Source organism: Bos mutus, chromosome 9 (genome assembly GCF_027580195.1).
Source record: "Bos mutus isolate GX-2022 chromosome 9, NWIPB_WYAK_1.1, whole genome shotgun sequence".
Classification (NCBI taxonomy): Eukaryota; Metazoa; Chordata; class Mammalia; order Artiodactyla; family Bovidae; genus Bos; species Bos mutus.
Genome location: NC_091625.1, coordinates 65,102,656 through 65,115,622, shown reverse-complemented (window position 1 = coordinate 65,115,622; position 12,967 = coordinate 65,102,656).

Below are 12,967 nucleotides of genomic sequence, written 5' to 3'. Positions count from 1 at the left end.
GGCAAAAACACTGGAGTGGGTTGCCATTTCCTTCTCCAATGCATGAAAGTGAAAAGTGAAAGTGAAGTTGCTCAGTCGTGTCCGACTCTTAGCGACCCCATGGACTGCAGCCTACCAGGCTCCTCTGTCCATGGGGTTTTCCAGGCAAGAGTACTGGAGTGGGGTGCCATTGAAAGTCTACAGTAAAATACAAGTTTCATACCAGAGTCTTTTTTTCATTTTGAGACTAATAATCCCTGATCTGAAATTCTCCTCCTCCCTTTGAATAGTCTCAAATATTTTAAAATGTTCTTTGCCTGCTCTGTTCTATAAATCACGGTGGTGGAGGTGGTAGTTTAGTCCCTAAGTCATGCCAGACTCTCTGTGACCCCATGAACTGTAGCCTCCCAGGCTCCTCTGTCCATGGGATTTCCCAGGCAAGAATACTGGAATGGGTTGTCATTTTCTTCTCCAGGGGATCTTCCCGACTCAGGATCCAACCTGAGTCTGCTGCATTGCAGTTGTACTCTTTACCTCTGGGCTATCATCACATCAGGGCTTTCTTCCTTTTAATCATGTTTATAGACATTAGAATGTTTTCCACTGAACATATACATATTTTTACAACTTTCTTAAAATAATCACAATCTTTTAAAGCACCGGTAACCCAAAGTACAAATATCTAATGGCATTATTTTAAACTGAGATTTAAAAAAATGTTGAAACACATTTTGGATATATTTTCTTTGAAAACATTACTATTTTTATCTAGTGCAACTTTCAGTTTTGAAGGGAGTTGTGGAGGAAAAAATCTCCGCAGACTTTTACCATAAACATAGCTTTATGGAGACAATGTGTAGTATAAGGAATGAGAAAAACAGGAGAACCGTTTCATTGGCAAGATACATAAATTAGTGTCTGGATTTGCCAAAATAGCACAGACATTGTGAAATCTGACATTCAGAATTGCTAAGGTTTCAACTGTTAGTCACTCAGTTGTATCCGACTCTTTGTGACCCCATGCACTGTAGTCCCCCAGGCTCCTCTGTCCGTGGAATTTTCCAGACAAGAATACTGGAGTAGGTAGCCATTCCCTTCTCCAAGAAATCAATGCACTGTTTAAATGTCGTTTAAAGATGGTCCTTACTTTCAAAGAGTGTCTACCCAAGTTGTATCTTTCATCCAGAAATTCTACTATCTAAACATTTCAGAGACTTTGAAATGGAAATTGTCTCCATAAAGCAATATTTTTTTAGGGGGGAGGCCAAATTCTCAGGGAAAAATGTCCCTTAAAATCTTTATCAAAGCGAATAAAACTCCAAATCCAAATTCCCTATACGTTTGATGTTAGAGCTAGTTCATGATTTGCTTATATATTTTGAAGAAATGATCTCAAGTCGGGATGCAGCATTTATCTTATCATTTGAGGAATTAATTCCAGAAGGAAAGTCAGAGTGGCTTATTGAACAGGTGAACACAGTGTCTCTGAAGCAAATCATTCCATATACTGAATAGAGCTTGCATTATCCAACGTGGTTGATGAAGGAAACTATATATGAAAAATACAATAGCAGGCAGGCTAAATATTTTAGTAGTAACTTCATTTAAAATGACAATAATTTGAGAAGTCATTTAAAACATGTCCCGTGTGTGCATATGTGTGCCTGCTTATGCACACTGCACACACACACACACACACACACACACACACACACACACTCACCCTTTCCAATCCTGCCAGATTCACCTATGGTCTGGAGGGTAAGATTTTCATCAGGTTATGGAATTAAGCCTAACCTTACTTCTCATGTTAAGTATTTGTTCTGACATATTTTTTTTTTCTTCCTTCCAATCTCGTTGGATTTTTTGATTCCATTTTTATAGGACAGCTTTGACTCTGCACTAAACCATGCCACTAACACGTTACTTAATCTAACTGGCACATTGTAAAATTTTACACATGCGCTCATCCAGATAATTACACAATTAATTTTCACTTAGTTCAGCTGAAACAGGGATAATGAAATTTCCACTGGTGTACTGTTACATTCAGGGGCCAAGGGTCAGTTTCCTGTTTGGATAAGGGTGAGTTTAAAGAGGATTTCTGACAGTCTCCTTACTTCAACTAGTTCTAAAAACATTGCAATGGAATTTCAATTTACAGCTCAGTTCAATGAAAGGAGCAGATGTTGAGCGTGAACCACCGCTATGTAAGAGCCTCCTTCCACACAGGTGTGCAAGGGAAACCGTCAGCTTTTGCTTTAAAGACATGTCTCTTCTACCTTGCATTCTGGATTGAAAAAGTGGCTGATAGGCACTTGGAATTCATTTTTCCTTTCAAGATTTACACATCTGCTGAGCTGTGATATTAAAGCAAAGATCTCGGTTCCCACTGCCTTGCCTTCTATAGAGAAACAGTAGAAGCTCAATGACTAAATTGTTCTTGAATTTAGAGGGTACTTGAAATCACAGTCTTGTGAAATTTCCCCACAGAGCGAAAGTGGCCCAAGATGTAGGTATTCCTGGTGGTAAAAGTGAAGACATTCTACTGTGAAACAAAGTATAAATCTTAATCTTTTCTTGACAATTTGCTTGTTTTGCTCTAATTTTCAGGTTTAAAACTCTCATCCTTGACACTAGATGGGTATTTTATAAGTGGCTGTGAAAGATACCCAACAAGGGTATTATGGATTTCTTGATTAACCCATTTCATTCTTCAAAATATTCTTTTCGCTGAAGAGTCAGACATACTACTAAAACTCTTCACGTGGTTGAAAGAAGAACTGGGTTCTAGCACAAGCCAACATTATGTTAGATCCTGTGCATGTAAAATGGTCATTGTATGGTGGTGATAAAAGTCCTGACCAGAGCTCTATCTGTTCATTAATACAGCCTCTGTGAGTTCCCTGTTTTGATGTCAATTCCTGTCTAGATTAACATCAGGAGTGGAGAATTGCTTTCATAGCTGAATCAAAATGCCTGAACATTGCCATGGGAAGGAAGAGGCTGAGATGTTTATTTATACAGATGATAAAGAAAATTACTGAAGGGAACTATAGAAAGTATGGAACATTACTATTAATAGCCAAGCATGGAAGACTTGTTGGAAGTCTTCTGCATTGGAAGACTCAAATATTAAACCTCAAGAAAAAGAAGTTTTAGATTATGGTAGCATATTAATTCCAGACTTCTCAAAGAAATCAGTTTCACCTTCTAAAATGAGTGAATCTTACATATGTCTCAAATAATTGAGGAAAAATGATCTAGCACTTATTGGTATAGTTCAGAAAAATGCATCCAGGTAGAGTACATTTTCTCTTTCATTTACAAGATAGTAGGCTAATCCCTTGGACTGCAAGCCGATCCAACCAGTCCATTCTGAAGGAGATCAGCCCTGGGATTTCTTTGGAAGGAATGATGCTAAAGCTGAAACTCCAGTACTTTGGCCACCTCATGTGAAGAGTTGACTCATTGGAAAAGACTCTGATGCTGGGAGGGATTGGGGGCAGGAGGAGAAGGGGATGACAGAGGATGAGATGGCTGGATGGCATCACTGACTTGATGGACGTGAGTCTGAGTGAACTCCGGGAGTTGGTGATGGACAGGGAGGCCTGGTGTGCTGCAATTCATGGGGTTGCAAAGAGTCAGACACGACTAAGTGACTGAACTGAGGCTAATCTAGACTCTGCCCCTCCTCCAATGCAGCATGCTTCTGCCTCTGGGGTCTTTGAACCAGCTATTTTGTCAGCTTGGAATCTTCATACTACAGATAACTAAAAGAACACTCTTCTTCCAGGTATTTGCCCAAATCTCTCTTTTCAATGAAGTCTACCCTGACCACTCTAACTTGAAATTGCAACTCACACTGTGCTACTGCCTCTCTTGATCCTACCTCTTGCAGATCCCTCTTTATCCTGATCTACTTTTCTCTTTTCGTAACACAACACATTCAAATACACTGTAAAATTTACATATTTATGACACATCTATTGTTTATTTTCCTGTAATGGATTATAAGCTCTAGGGTGGCAGGGATCTTAGTTTTGTTCACTGCCATATCTCAAGCACATAGAATGATGCTTGATGGATGCTCACTGGCTATGTTTTGGATGGCTGGATGCAAGAGAAAGCTCTGTGAGGTCAGGGGCTATTTCCCTTTAACTTCTTTCTGCAATCACAGAAACCATTAATAACACAGTCCTGAATAGGGAAACAGTGGAAACAGTGTCAGACTTTATTTTGGGGGGCTCCAAAATCACTGCAGATGGTGATTGCAGCCATGAAATTAAAAGACGCTTACTCCTTGGAAGCAAAGTTATGACCAACCTAGATAGCATATTCAAAAACAGAGACATTGCTTTGCCAACAAAGGTCCATCTAGTCAAGGCTATGGTTTTTCCAGTAGTCATGTATGGATGTGAGAGTTGGACTGTGAAGAAAGCTGGATGCCGAAGAATTGATGCTTTTGAACTGTGGTGCTGCAGAAGACTCTTGGGAGTCCCTTGGGCTGCAAGGAGATCCAACCAGTCCATCCTAAAGGAGATCAATCCTGGGCATTTATTGGAAGGACTGTTGCTGAGACTGAAAGTCCAATACTTTGGCCACCTCATGTGAAGAGTTGACTCATTGGAAAAGACCCTGATGATGGGAGGGATTGGGGGCAGGAGGAGAAGGGGACGACAGAGGATGAGACGGCTGGATGGCATCACCGACTCGAAGGACATGAGTTTGGGTAAACTCCGGGAGTTGGTGATGAACAGGGAGGCCTGGCGTGCTGCAGTTCATGGGGTCGCAGAGAGTTGGACACGACTGAGCGACTGGACTGAACTGAACTGAACTGAACTGAGCTTTTATTGTGGAATAAATGAATGAAAAACCATGTGCAGTTGTTTTGCTTTAAAAAAAAAAAAAACATTTATGTATTTATTTTTGGCTGCACTGGGTCTTCGTTGCTGTGTGGGCTTTCTCTAATTGGGGTGAACGGAGGCGACTCTCCACTTGCGGTGCACAGGCTTCTCATTGAAGTGGCTTCTCTTGTTGCAGAGCATGGGCTCTGAAGCTCATGGGCTCAGTAGTTGTGGTGCAAGGGCTTAGTTGTCCCAAGGCATGTGGGATCTTCCCAGACCAGAAATCAAACCCATGTCCCCTGCACTGGAAAGCAGATTCTTAACCACTAGACCACCAAGGAAGTCCCATTTTGCCTTTATATGCTGGAGATGCAGAGCATACTGAGAAGGCTCGCCACCCTAAGAACAGTGAATGATAACCTCAAGAGCATAACAGGTTGAAGGAAAAGTTCCAGGGTGCAGGTGACTAACTCTCTGGGGCAACGGCCTAGAACACACATGCATGTTCTGCTCTTAACTTATTATTTATCTGGAGCCAATCACTCAATTTGCTTTGAGTTCAGTGTTTCACCTCTCATTCTTGCAAACATTCAGAGAGGTCAATTGCATCTTTAATATGCTTTTATCCTATGGCAGATACTGTAGATCATAAGACAGTTTATCCTGCTTCTAGGTCATACTTGGCAGGGGTGATTTCACATATATTATTAAACACACACGACACATTTTCATGCAGTTTTCCTGATGACTCAGATGGTAAAGAATCTTCTGCAATGCAGGAGACCTGAGTTCGATCACACGGTTGGGAGGATCCCCTGGAGAAAGGCATGGCTTCCCAATCCAATATATTTTTGCCTAGAGAATTCCATGGACAGAAGAGCATGGTGGGCTACAGTCTATGGAGTCACAAAGAGTCAAATACAACTGAGAAAGTAATACACACACAACACTCTTTCATACTTTTAAGAAAAGCATCAGAAAACCTTGGTGTGTTGAGCCCATAGGAGAATAGAAGGAAGACGTTTCTGGGAATAGTAAGGTTGCAAACCTATCTTTCTTTTTTGGTAGAAATAAAAAGCTTTTGCCTTGAATGAACCTGAAACATCCATTAGAGTTCCATGATACTTGGGCTGAAGAAATCACCCCTTGGGCTTGAGCAATGGTCATTTTAAAAAGCAGCTATTATTAAAAGATGGAAGAACTCTGGTGACTTCCATCTGAGGATGAAGAAGGAGTTCTTATGATATATGTTTTTTCTAGGTGTACATGCTACAGGTAACATTTTTAAATAAAATTTAAAAAAGTTTCTCAGAAGCTCACTCTAATTTGTTATGTTGTTTTCACTGAACTCTGCTTCGGCAACAACGATTTGATGTGAAACAAAAGAGGAAATGGGTGGTTTTGATGCCTGAGTTCCGCCATCATCCTAGGCTTGAATGATTTTCATTTTATAGCAGTGCCACCTCTCTAGAGAAGTTCAGGTAAACTTGAGGTTAGCCAGATCCACAATGAGGAAGTAGAGGCCAATAAATGCCATTCCTCTAGACTCTGACTCTTAGCACTTCTCTTATAACTGCTAGCACTTCTTTCCTTCTGCTGCCTACCTCTATGAAAGACAGACATCCACAGAGTTCATATCTTCTCCCATAGACAAGGGATCCCAACCACATCCACCTTTATGTACTGTCTAGGTCTCAGACTTAAAACCAATCTCCCTGATAAGATCTGTCCAGAAAGTCTGTTTCAGCTGTTTGACACCCACATTTTTCTCAATCAGTGTTCTGAGCACACATTTTACCTTGTTTTTTCCTATTCCCTAAATTCACTGAATTTTCTAAGATCACACATCCATTTCCACCGACATTCTGTCCTGTTAGCCAAGGTCCTCAGAGAATCTAGACACAGAGGGAAACATCACTTAAAAATGATCAGTGTTTTAGAGTCTCTGTTCTTTATATATCACTGAAAACTGGGTGATGGATTTGCAATCCCCCTGGCATTTATCTGTCATTCTTAATAGAATCACTGCATTGCTTCCATATGTTCAGTATTACCCTTCCTTCGTTTCATTCTGATCCTTCTTCATGTGCTGGGACTGAGTATCTAGTGACTTTCCAATAGGATGGTGAGCACCTCATTGCAAACTGCCGCACTGAGCACCGAGTTCCTCACTGAAACTGTACCATCTATACTAATAAAAATTATAGTGCATGGGTGTTAAGTCACCTCAGTTGTGTCCGGCTCTTTGAGACCCTGTGGACTGTAGCCCACTAGGCTTGTCTGTCTATGGGATTCTCCAGGCAAGAATACTGAAGTGAGTTGCCATATCCTCCTCCAGGAGATCTTCCTGACCAAGGGATCAAACCTGCACCCCTCATGTCTTTTGCATTGGCAGGCGGGTTCTTTACCACTAAAGCCACCTGGGAAGCTCTGAAATCAGGATTTTGGATAGAAGCATAATATCTCCAAGCTCTCTCTCTTTCTCTCTTGTCTTCAAGACACCAAAATTTCAATTTAGCCTATTTGCTCATTTCATTCATTTTTAAAATCACGTAGTACCTGAGAATGAGGACAGGTATGAGGCTCTCAGAAACTTTATCTCCTTGTAGTAGGTACAACAGTGTGCCCTCCATATTCATGCCTACCTGGAACCTCAAAATGTGACCTTATTTGGAAATAAGGTTATTGCAGAGGTAATTAGTTAAGAGTCAAGATGAAATTAAACTGAGTTAGGGTAACCCTCAAGTCCAATGAGTACCCTTGTAAGAGACAAAAAAGACCCATAGAGACACAGAGGAAAAGGTGATATAAAGATGGAGGCAGATGAGCGATGTATCTATGAGCCGAGGGACACTAAGCGTTGCCTACAACCACCATGGCTTCCAGAAGGAACAAAATCCTGGAAGGGAATGACACCTTGATTTCAGACTTCTGGATTCCAGAACTGAAAACTGGTAGCTTACAACATTATATTATTTGGTAAATTAGTAAGCCCTCTTTAAATGCCATTAATCTTTATTATAATCCTGATTATACCAGCCAACTTTAAAAAATTAATTACTTGATTTTTAATAGCCTTTGTTTTGTTTGTGTGTGTGTGTGTGTGTTTGGACTGCTCCATGCAGTGTGTGGGGATCTTAGTTCCCTAACCAGGGTTTGAACCCATGCCCCTGCAGTGGAAGCATGAAGTTGTAACCACTGAACCACCAGGGGAGTCCCATATCAGCCTACCTTTAGAAACTATTGAATAAATTGACAGACATGCCTTTGAGGTATGATTTTAAGATGGTTATCCTTTTATTCCAGAAGAAACCAATTCCTTTATTCTACTGAAAAAAGTATTTTATTTAAAAATAAATTTCTGTTGTTGTAAGCCACCAGTTTGCAATAATCTGTTATGGCAACCATGGGTGATTTGTTAATTCTCTACCTTCTTTCCTCCTCTCTGTATCTGTTCAACCTACTCTTTCCCTCTTCTTCTTTTGTTTTCACTCTGCTCTGAGTGTTTCTGGAATATTATCCCTATAGTTGAAACCACATTTAAAAAGATGGGCAAACAAGACCTAGAGAAGAGTGAAGAATCTGAATACATGGGAATGTTAAGAAAATGCAATGTGTTTGTATGTTTTTGAAAAGTTATTGCAGTGTGAAAGCAGAAGCTGCAATCTTACATGTTTTAACTTAGGTATTTAAACAATTTGCAAACTCTAAAATGACACATAAATGTTAGTTATTCTTGTTATTGATCCACAATGCCATGTTAGAAACCAAAAAGACTTGATATTAAAAATATCACAGGAAGTTTATTATACAGTTTTGTTTTTTATTTTTATTTTTTCATCAGTGAAGTAAGCTTTCCCAAGAAATCATGAAATATCCTTGCTGGAGGCACTTAAATCAAGATGAGACAGACATTGGCCAGATAATCTATAGATGTCTTCGATATCAACTAGCTGAGTAATCTTTGGTAGTTGATCTACCCTCTCTGAATCTGTGTCCTAATATGGAAAATAAAATATAAATATTTGTCAGTTGGAGTGGTATCTCTGAAGATATAATGCACCTTCTGAGCTAGAAAGCAAAATACAAACCAAAGGCACTAAAGTTGCTGTTTACTCTAAATGATTCTGCATGACCTCCCTTTCTCAGCTTCTCAGGGACTAACATCACTGCCTGCTGCCTTTATTGCTAAGAACACAGAGGAGATTCTTGGGATCTGTGTGGGGTCTTTATTAATGCCTCAGTAATGCCTGATATCCTGACCAGAACAACTTCATTGAGGGTTCTTCAGGTGATCATTCTGTATGCTTGATCCTGTAGACATCACAATTGGTATTTTTGTCGATCTCTGGGCTGGGATACTATGAACTAGCCTTCTTTCATAATTGGCTTTTGTACTTTGGTTTTTCTCACATTTTAAAAATGATAAGCCAATTCAACATTATTCTTATCACTTTACCATTGTTGAATATGTTGTCTAGGTTAGTAAAGGCTGTTGTTTTGACATTTTTTTGTGTAGTATCCTCATTTCTTTGTGTTTTAAGGTATTCTTCATTTGGCCTGGCTTTAATTAATGGACATTTGAAGATGCTCTATGATTTGTTTCTATAGTTCTCTAAATTAGTGGGTTTTTTCCTTTTATCTTTTTCAGATTTTGTGACTAATGCCTAAACAAAATCTTTATGACCACATAAAAGTACCTTCTTTCATAATACATTATAAAAATTGAAGGAGATAAAATAGGGTAACTTTACATTTATGTTTAAGTCTACATATTTTCAAACTAGGTGACCAGATGTCTTTTCATTGTTAACATTGAACTCATTCTATCAGTTCAACTTTTTGAATAGAAATTCTTAATAAGAGACTCTATAACACCTAATAATTAACCTCTGAGGGGCTAGTGTGCCTACTCTTCAGAAATAGAAACTTCGTAATGCTCCTTTCTATCATTCTCCTGCAAAAAGGAGGTCTTTCACATTTCAAATATTAGTTTTTGCTGCTTCTACACATGGCAAATTAATTTGGCTTTTATAATGAGGTGGAATGTTTCAAATCTAAATTAACACCTTTGGCTTTACTTTGTGAGAAGACCTGCTCATTACTCTCTAGTAACTTAATGGCTGTGCTATTCTATGAACCAAAATAGTGTAATGTAATCTGACATTTATGACTTCCACATAATATCAACTGCTAAAGTTTGAAAAAAGGTTTCTATTCAGAAAAAATCTCAAACTAATAAGCATGCGTCCAATATTAAAATCGGGTCAGAGATCCTTCTCACTTTCATTACATATAATTTATGCCACTTGAATGTAGTTTAATAAGGTCATAAAAATGCCAGTTGTGGTATCTCATAATACTTTTTATAAACTGGTTTTACAGTCTCTCCTTTGTTCCAAAGTTCAAAGTGACAATTGAAATGCACAGGTTGCTTAGGAGTGCTTGAAGTTTCTCCTGGAAAAAATTGGTGAATATATAAATCACTTGTATGTGTACATATATTTATGAATGATACATAGCATTTATGAATATTTATGTAGCTTATGCTTATAGGTAAGTTTTAAATGCTATTTATTGAAGATCTGTCCTTAAAATGTAAACCTGTTTTCCAAAATCTTCATAATTTACTAGACATTCTTTTCTTCCAGGTGCATTTAAGTTGGACACTTTCAATTAAAAGGAAAAAAAGAGAATTCAAGAAAAAAAGCTAGTTTTGTACTATTGCTCTGGCCCTACCCTTTTGTTAAGTTGAAATAGAAACTTCCCAACGCTTAGTCCTCAATTGGTCAACGTCAAACAATACCCTGAGGTGCCCTTACAATGGTGGCATTGTCAGCTCTCCATGACTTCATTCATTTGCTGACCATTGCCTTACTTCCTGGCTGAGGTAAATAGGGCTTTGCGAGCACTTCCCCTAAGTCATTTCAGAGGAGATAAATTAAATAATGATTGCAATGTAATATTGTGATAGTGCTAAAATATTTCCTTCACATTTCAACTTTGAGCACAAGTTTCCAATAATATATAATTTTTCATTTGCTAGCTCAAACTTTGGGCTTTATTAAATTCTACAGCTGCACTCAGTATTTATGCATTTGGTGACCAACCCTGATATATTATAATAATATGGACTTAAGACTTTTATATAAGAATATAAAAATGTTTCAAAAATCGCTATTGACTCAAACATGGGTATTCAACACAATTTGCTTGATCATCAATTGAACAAAAGCATGAGAAATATTTTAGTTTTTGAGCCAATATTAAAACTGGTATTCACACAGTTTGCTCCATCCATCTGAAGTCTCTTTTATAGATTTATTTCTATTTTCACGTAAGAGAGTTATTCTGAAAGACCCCAATAAGAGGTTCCTATTCATTGTTCAACCACACTAGAGATTTCAGTGAAGCTGATACTCAGTAACAATAGAGATACTCCTTAGAAATGTTTGTTTTAGTCAGTTAAAAACAAAACAACGAAACAGTACAGCATTTGTATTGCTTTCGACAGAGAGAGAAATACAAGTGTTGCAGACAGGGCTGAGTTTAGTTCATTGACTTTGTTTATAAGCTGTTGTGACCTTGGACATGCAACTGAAGCTCTTTGAGTGTTCCCATCTGTGAAATGGAAGTAATAACAGTGTTCTATAAGATTAGCATCAAAACAAGATGCATATTAAATGGACACTAGAATATATATCATAAAAGAACATTCTTAACATCATCATTTTCATTATTATTAAAGGGAAGTGCACATGATGGATCAAGTGATGGAGGTGGTTTGCTCCTGTTTTCTGCAGGATTCAACAAAGACCCTGTCTTCTCAAGTCACATACTCTTGCGTATTGAATATATCAGTGCATTTGGGAAGGGTCCACCCTGGCATAGATGGAGACCAGGACTAAAGATGACTAGGGCTATTTATCAAGAAATTGCTAGAATTTGGGGGCAGTAGGGCAGAAGAACTGGCTTTTGGAAGGACAGCGACTGGGTAATGCTGGTTTCTAGGCAGGATCAGGGCTATAAACTTCACATTGTGATCAGATAGAGCAAGAATCAGTGTTTTCACTGGTCCAGTTATTCTCAATAGAGTCTTCTCCTCCACTCTCAAACCCATGCCCTCAAGTCTAGATTTAAGACACAGTTCTGATTTCACAGCAGCATTGGTTTTGAACTTGAAAGGGTGGAACACACTCTCACCAACTTCATATAACCTTTTTTTGGGAACACTTTCTTAGTTTACAGTAGTCAGGTACTCTCCTGGTGGGGAATTTAGAAAGAAACCTAGTAAATTTTCATGGGAAAATACACTTTGAGTTATTAGATGAAACCAGGACCAATAAGTATGTGAAATATATGATGTGTATTAAATACAAACCATTTGTTCCTGCAAATCCTATGATTTAAGTGGCAATTTCACTTTTTCCCTTCAGAAATAATTTTGCATCATTTCAGACACGGCTTTCTTCTTTCTCTGTAAAATAATCTCCACACTTGAAGTCATCATGGTCACCCATGTTTTATTATTCATTTTACTTCTCTTTCTCCCTCACTCCAAGGGATGCTAGAGAGAAGGAAACCTCGATTTGAACCCCACTTGATACCATGCTGAGTCTTGATCCTCACAGAATCAGGATGATAATCCACCATTACCACCACCACCACACTGAGTTGCCAGGCAACATCCTCAGAATGATCTTCAAAGTTTACACTTGGAAGCAGAAACACCACTATCAAGACCCAACCTCAGTAACATCATTAAAGGTCCTCTACTATATTATTATGTGACTTTTGAGGGATCAGAGCATATGCAACGCTCAAAGAGAAAAAGCTAGGGACTTCTGTGGTTAAGACTCTGTGCTTCCACTGTAGCAGGTACAGGTTTGATCCCTGGTCAGAGAACTAAGATCCCATATGCTGTATGGTGTGGCCAAAAGAGAAAAAGAAAGGAAAAGTTATTAGGTGTATATGGTGAGGGCTAAAATGGGCAAGTCATGTGCATATTGAATAGACAGGATTGCAGTGAAGTTAAATCTATGGCCCAGACACGGTCCTTAGAAATTTACCTTGTATGGCAAGAACTCAACAAGAAGGAAACAACTCTGAGTAGTGACCAGTGAAATAGTCTCTTGCTGCTT